This window comes from Sylvia atricapilla, chromosome 13 (assembly GCF_009819655.1).
Source record: "Sylvia atricapilla isolate bSylAtr1 chromosome 13, bSylAtr1.pri, whole genome shotgun sequence".
NCBI lineage: Eukaryota > Metazoa > Chordata > Aves > Passeriformes > Sylviidae > Sylvia > Sylvia atricapilla.
The window spans coordinates 4,820,373-4,827,547 of record NC_089152.1 but is presented as its reverse complement, the minus strand read 5'-3'; the positions used below and the strand labels follow the sequence as shown (position 1 = coordinate 4,827,547).

General features: G+C 40.8%; 1 long non-coding RNA gene across 1 annotated transcript; it reads right to left on the bottom strand.

Moving 5' to 3' along the window:
* Window positions 1–2,119: 2,119 nt before the first annotated feature.
* Window positions 2,120–6,841, bottom strand: LOC136366959 (uncharacterized). The gene is made up of 2 exons (XR_010744611.1): window positions 6,494–6,841; window positions 2,120–2,355 (listed from the first exon to the last, which is right to left on the bottom strand). It is a non-coding gene; the product is annotated as an uncharacterized lncRNA (long non-coding RNA).
* Window positions 6,842–7,175: the final 334 nt, after the last annotated feature.

Below are 7,175 nucleotides of genomic sequence, written 5' to 3'. Positions count from 1 at the left end.
ATTTCTGATGAGATGTTCTTTTCTGTCGTGCCAGACACAGGATTCACCAAACAGAAAGAAAGGATAAGGTTTTTCCAAAAGGAAAACCTGCACTGTTGGGGTGGATAAAGCCATATTCACTGAAGAACACGTTATTTTTTGCAGGCAATAAATCACCTCTCAGGATACAGTTGGCAACTTTTTGGTTCATAGCCATTCTTTAACCCCCAAACAAAAAATTCCTACTGCTACTTTTAATTCTTGTTTGTGCAAGCCTTGTGTACGCATTTGTCACAGGCAAAATTTGGAATAAATTCTCCACAGAAGAAATGTGGAATCAAGAGTGGGCAAGACTGTGTTGGTGTTTCTGTTCATCTTGAAGGAGGGAACCTTCTGCTGCAGATCTCAAGTGATGCTCGAGGGGAAGAACAGCACGTACAAGGAGGAGAGCCAAGAGTCTGCCACTAGAGAGGAGCCCTGGGGACAGTGTCAAGGTAAGGGTCCTCACCAGCCACTCAGAAAATGCTTTCTTGGTGACTTTTGCTGCCCCACATACCTTCTTCCCATGTCCTATCATTTTCCTCATCCCATTTTGCACAATGACAGGAAAGCCTGAGGTTTTTCACAGGTTTCTGGAGAGAGGAAAGCTTTCAAACAACTTTACCTTGCCTAAAAACAGCAGCTGGGTTACTCCAGAGGTCCTGCAAGCCCCTCACCATCTTCTCTGAGGGGCAGCTGAGGGAACTGGAGGGAAAAGGAGGCTCAGGGAGGACCTTGTCACTCTCTACAACTCCCTGACAGCAGGTTCCAGCCAGGCATGGGCCAGTCTCTCCCCACAGGTAACAAGAGAGAGGACAAAAGAAGACTCAAGTTGCACCGAGGGAGGTTTATGTTGGATATTAATGAAAATTTCATCACTGAGAGGGTGGTCAAGCATTGGAACAGGCTGCCCAGAGAAGAAGTGCAGTCATTATATCTGCAGGTGTTAAAAAAATGTGTGGATAAGATGCTTAGGAGCAAGGTTTAGTGGTGAACCTGGCAATATTGAGTCAATGGTCAAACTGATGATCTTAGAGGTCTTTTCCAGCCTCAGTGATTCCATGATTCTATGGCCCCTGTAGCAGAAACTCCCAGCAGGTACACAGAAAAATGTCAGAAGTCAAACTAATTCTTCTCATGAGGTATTTTCCTTGTTCCAATCTCTCAGTGCATTAGAGACTGGCAACAGAAGTTGCATAGAACAGGAATCTTTAATGGTATTCTGAGTTGATTGTATTTTTGGTATTCTTTTGGCAGAAAGTCCTGCAATTTAATTAACTAATTGTGCTGCATGACAAAATTTTATTCACTTTAAACCTCTTTTTCTCCTTGTATTAACATAGTCTATAATTATTCCCCTCCTAAGAACGTTGTCCATAACATTTGCCATGGTATAAACCTCAGCCACCTCCCTCCAAAGAGTTCTAAATTTATCTAGTTTGTCCTGGCATGGAAGCAGATACATGCAATTACTGACAAGACAACCACTATCAAATCCAACTGTTGTTACTGAGACTGAAATGCTTCCAAAAATTAATTATTTAAAATAATCCAAACGGTGCAAATATCCAAAGATCAGGCAGATCTATAAAACTTGCCTGTAGCAAAATCATGCAATTAGAATCATGCTCATAAGTGTTGCAGTCTTAAAACATTAATGGAAGGAGTTATTAAAATTGTATTTGATTTGCATTATTACAACACTGAATGCACTATGGAAAACTGAGTCCATGAGTGAGGTGCTGCACAAACCAGAGTCTTATTATTTGAGCTGGAACTTTAAAATAGACCATACTTTACAGTTCTGCCTGAATTTTCTTTAGTTTTATTGCTCTTCTAAATTGATAAAGGCTTCTGTTTTTATATTTGAAATAGAAAATGAGGAGGAGGATAAGAAAATAATCGTAGATAAAGACTCAGACAAGCAATTTGAGAAAAAAAAAATCCTTCCCAAAGTAAGTAATTTTTATCAGAAATGGGATGTGTTGTTGTGATCATAGCTGCCATCAAAAGCCCCAAGAATTGTAGGGTTTCTGTAGACAACCCAGGAAAAAGTTGCCCCAAATATGGAAGCAATTATAAAGAAATTCATGACTCATAGTAAGAATTCCTGGTTTTATTTTCCGTTACAAATAGACTGTAATTTGTGGATCTCTATCTGACGTCTTTTTATTGGGCACTTACCCTCCCTGACATGTTTATAGAATTACCTGTTTCATTAGTGGGACATCACCAGCAAATCTGATGCACAAATATCACCTTTAATCCAGTAGGAAGCAGAGTTTGTTAAAGTCAATGGAATAATTTCAATCATTTCCGACAGAATTAGGGATAAACCTGTGAGGGTTAAAGGAGATATATATATAACCACTATTACGAAGTATAAGAAGGAATACAGGGAATTTTCTTTGCAACTGAGATATTTTTAGGGTTTTTATTCTTTAGAATCCCTGTACAGGCACGTCCCTCATGCACAGTTGTCAAAAATAGTGTTTAGGCATTTAGACTCGAGTTGATTTAATCCAGTACAGAAGTGTGCTCTAAATTTTTCAGGGCAGTGAAAATGTGTAAAAATGGTGTCTTCGTGTTCAAAAGCTTCATTTCATTTAAAAGAACTTTGCCAATAAATTAAATAAATGAGAGTATTCCTATTAAAAATATAAATAGTGTCTTGTAGAAAAAAAAACCCTCTTTCTTCTGAACTTAAAATATGTTTCAAAATTCAGTATTCAGATCCTTAGCAGGTGTAAATCATCACAGAAATTATGCTGTTACACTTTACATGATATTACCAAATTGTCTTGCTGGTAATTAAGAATATCCTCTATGGAATAAGGACCAATGACAGGAGAAAGTATAAGTTGATATTGTCTCAGCACGCATAAGTGGTAGACAGAAATATTCATGTGCATAATCTTACACCTTCCCTACATGATACCCAGTGGGCTAAAGTAATAGTGTACAGAATTATCTTGGAAAAGGCAATTCTCAACAGAAACTAAAAAATCTTATGAGTTGTCTGTGTTTCTCATAATTATACATGGCAAAAATGAAGATAAAACTAACAGGCATGCTATTGGAAAATGCTTCTTTAAAAATGTTTCTTTAAACTTTCAGCGTAATATTCTCTAATGTTTTCCAAGCCCACATTTTCTGTATTTCATTCCAAGAAAATCAGTATCGCTTTCTCTATTTCTTTTCATGGGTCTATCATGTCTGTAACATACAGCCCAGGGAAACCAGTGTAATTCCAACTACTCAGGGAGGTAATGAAGCTGTTCAAGATGATCAAAGATTAAATTTCTGAATTCATGGTGTAAATTTCAGGGGAACAGCCACCTCTGAATTCAACAGACATTTCCATGAAGAGCCAAACAGCCCCTCTCTCATCCACAGCACAGCTCCTCCGGCTTACCAACAGAGAGTCTTTTCCAGAATCAAACTTTTCTTTAAAATGCAAGTGCTCTCCTTCCTCAGAACCAGAAGTGAATCTCTTCTGATTCTCATGGAAATTATTTTCAGCTTCCTTAAGGAGAAGTCCATCATAAGCAGCAGAGGCTCAGGGCTGGAATTCCAGGTGTTCATGAGACATTCTCTGACCTAAGTGTTCAGCTCATGACTCTCCCCAGTGTGCTTTGGGCTTTAGAAATTGCTTTGCTTTAATTCTCTCTAAGTTACTGTGAGGATAGACTGATGTCTAAGTTTTAGCTTTCATGTTTTTAGATTCTGTGCTGCCTAGGGGTGTAGTTCTGAGCCTCATTTAAGTGTTAGTCAGCTCTCTTCACAGAACAGGTAGACAAAACAAATCCTTTTCCTGCTGGAGACCAAGGACAATGGGTACAAGTTTTCAGGTCTAAAAGCACAAAAAATGGTGGATTGAAGAAAGAAAACAAGGGTGGGACTTCATAATCTGAAGCTGTAATTGGAAAATTAACTCCAATATGCAAATGAGCCAAAACTTATAAAAGTGTGAGACCCTGTGACTGGTCATCCCTTTTGTGACCATTTTGGGTCCACCTTGCCTGTAGCCCTGGCCAGGCTCTTGTCCTGCCCAAGGAGTACCCTTCAAGGCCATTTAATAAATATCTACTTTGTTCTCTAGCTCTGTCCAGTCCCTGTTCCAGGCCAGCCTTCCCAATGCATCAATACAAGGTCTAAATTCCATGTAACATGATGTTACATCCATGCAATGTCAGCATACTGCTGATGACCAAGTCCCTGTTTTCTCATCTTGGATAAAAAGGTTTCACTATTCCCCCAGGAAATTCGGGAATAGTCAACAGAGAGGAAAAATACAGTACAGAGTGGTGAATGATGCTTGGATGCATGTGTTTAAAATGTCCTATAAGTGCAGAGTGACCAGAATCATGATGTCATAAACATATGACATTAAAAGACCAAATATATTAAGACCAAAAAATATTCTGTACAGATTACTTGTGGGCATCTTTATGGCAGATACTGAGGGATATTCTAGATTCTAGCAGGAATCAAGAGAGAATTAGGCATATGTGTATATATAGGATGAGTCTTTGATCTCATATAAAATGTAGAAAGCATAAAATACTGTGTATTAGAGGTCCCCTGAGCAAGAACTATTATCTAGGCATCAACTGCAAACACATTACCATTGGAAGACTTATTCCAAGGTATGAAAAAAATCCACTAATAGCAGGAAATAGAAACATTTGAAAGCTCCTCTGGAAGCCCTCAGAACCAAACCAGGATGCCTCTGTGTAAGGCAGGCTCCAGCAGCATGGTCCCTCCAGGAGCTCTGATCAGGCACTTTCCCGATCTTCGTGTCTGCACACTCCAAGCAGGAACATCTTTCTGAAGCTGCCTAATGTGTGAGGCTCTTTTTTTTAACCTCTTGGTATCCTGTCTTCTTGTGGGATGCAGAGGAGTGTAGGTTTTTTCCTTATTAAAAAGGACGGTGACATTTTTCCTTAAAACATCACCTGTTGCAATGCAGGAAAATTCTGCGTCCTGCCTACTAAATTACAGGCACAAGCAGTTCCTTCTGTATGGCCCCCAGTGATCACATCCCATTTTGTGCACACTGGAGCTTTTCAAACCCCCAGAGTTTTGTGTTTAGCAAAGCAGATGTGCAAATGGAGATCCAGGTGACCTCCCCTCTGAGAATCAGGCCTTTGACACACATTACTCCCCTGCTGACAGCAGGAGAAGTGTGGATCAGTTGGCATTTCACACCTGCAACTAATGCAGAAGTTGTAACAATATGAGTGAACATTAGGGAGAGAAGAGATCCTTTGGACATAAACCAGCTATATGTAACAGGAAAGGTGCAAATCCACATTACGACTCAGGATATGTATGAGCTGTAGCCCTTCTTTAACCTGTAAAGAAAGAATTATATCCAAGGGAACTTACCTCAAAGAGTTTCTCTTTTCTCAGGCAGAAGTGATGATTAGGCTAAAACTGGCCATTTGTTTTATCTGCAGGTGGAGAATAGACAATTTAGCCCTTGCAGCTTCAGCTGTCTTGGCTCAAGGCCCTGATCTGCAATAAATACCTCTTCCAATCAATAGAGCACTGAACTTGGAGTAGAGCCGAGGACCTTTCCCGGCAACTTTGGCCTGGACTGAGCTGACCTGGTAAATCTGCAGGGCTTGGGGAGAGATCTCACTGAAGATCCTGAGTTCTCCAAGTCCTCTCTGCCTTGGAAAGTCTGTGCCTCCAGTCGGGCTGCTGGGGACAGGAATGACAACAGCTTCTCACATGCTATTTTCTTGCTGGTGACAAATGCTCTGCACTGCTCCTTGGGCTTTTTGGGCTTTCCTAATGCTGCAGCACATATCCTGCAACACTCATGGCTGCTCAAGGCTCTCTTCACTGAAGCAGGTCTATCAGCTGCAGAGAATTTGGGGTTGGATGTATTTTCTCCATTATTTAGGATTAACAAGTCTTGTTGAGTGGGTGGAAAGGTACCACCATCCTGTGTACCAGCATGGTCCAGCCCTGGGAGCTCATCTCCTCTGGATGAGTTCTGGGGGGTTCTTTGCCAGTGTCTAAGGGTAGCTGCTCTGATCTCTCCCTACAGCCTGATGCCTTCTGCATTTCTTTCTGCCTGAGAAATGCCACAGCTCTAAACGAGCAGTTTCAGCTCCTCCTTCAGCCAGGGTGGGAAGGGGCCACAGCAGCACTTCTCTCCTTGAAAAGTCAGGGTGCAACCCCCACCAAAACGTGCCCCTGGACAGGTACATGACATTCAGCTTGAGAAAGGAAACCGGTTTGTCACCTCTTGCTTAACGGTGTCACCTCAAGGCAGATCTGAGGAGCACCTATGGGCACAAGAGATAAGATTGCATTATTGGCACTATACTCATCTTGTTCTGAAGATCATAGAAAAGCTTGGGTTCAAAAAGACCTGAAGGATCCACTAGCTCCAAGATATTCTATTTTCCAGCCTCAAAATATGAAACAACATTAAAAATGTGGTGAGAGTCTCACTTACTCACTTGTTAATTTATAGATTCTGCTGCCAAAGAAGGTAAAGCATCTCTCCCAACTCATCTTCCTGATCTCTCTTAGAAGATACAACAGCTCCAAAGTAGATGGGAGCTGTCATCATCTATGACCCCTTGGCCTGAGGACTGTATGAAAACGTAGAAAAAGGGCTCAATCCAGAATAACATAAACTACAGGTGTGAATACTTTGGTGTAAGGTGATTGTACGTATATACTCTGCAAAATGCATTTTGGATGTAGTTGAGAATAGTAGTGCATACAATTCAAAGTTACCAGGAATATTAATACAGGTGGGAAAGCCACATAAGAGACAGGGGAAACTGTAGATAAAGGCAGGAAAAAAGGAAAGATGATAGATGTGGGGACAGCTAAGAGGATGACAGGTGTGACAGGCAGGATCAGGTAAGACAAATCCAAATGGTTCATAAGATGGGAAAATGCCTCTCTAGCATTGTACCTTTAACTTGTTTTTCCACAATGGTGCTACAGTTCTTTTCTACTGCTACTGCAAGTGCAGCACTGAAGTTCTCTTGATTAGTTTTTTCCCCCTGTGTAAGATGTCCTTTATGCTGTGATGAGATCATTTGTGTATTAGTTCATTTTAATCTTTTCAGAAGGAATCCAGGAACTGCGGTGAGGTCATGACTGCAGTAATGTCTAAAAGGATG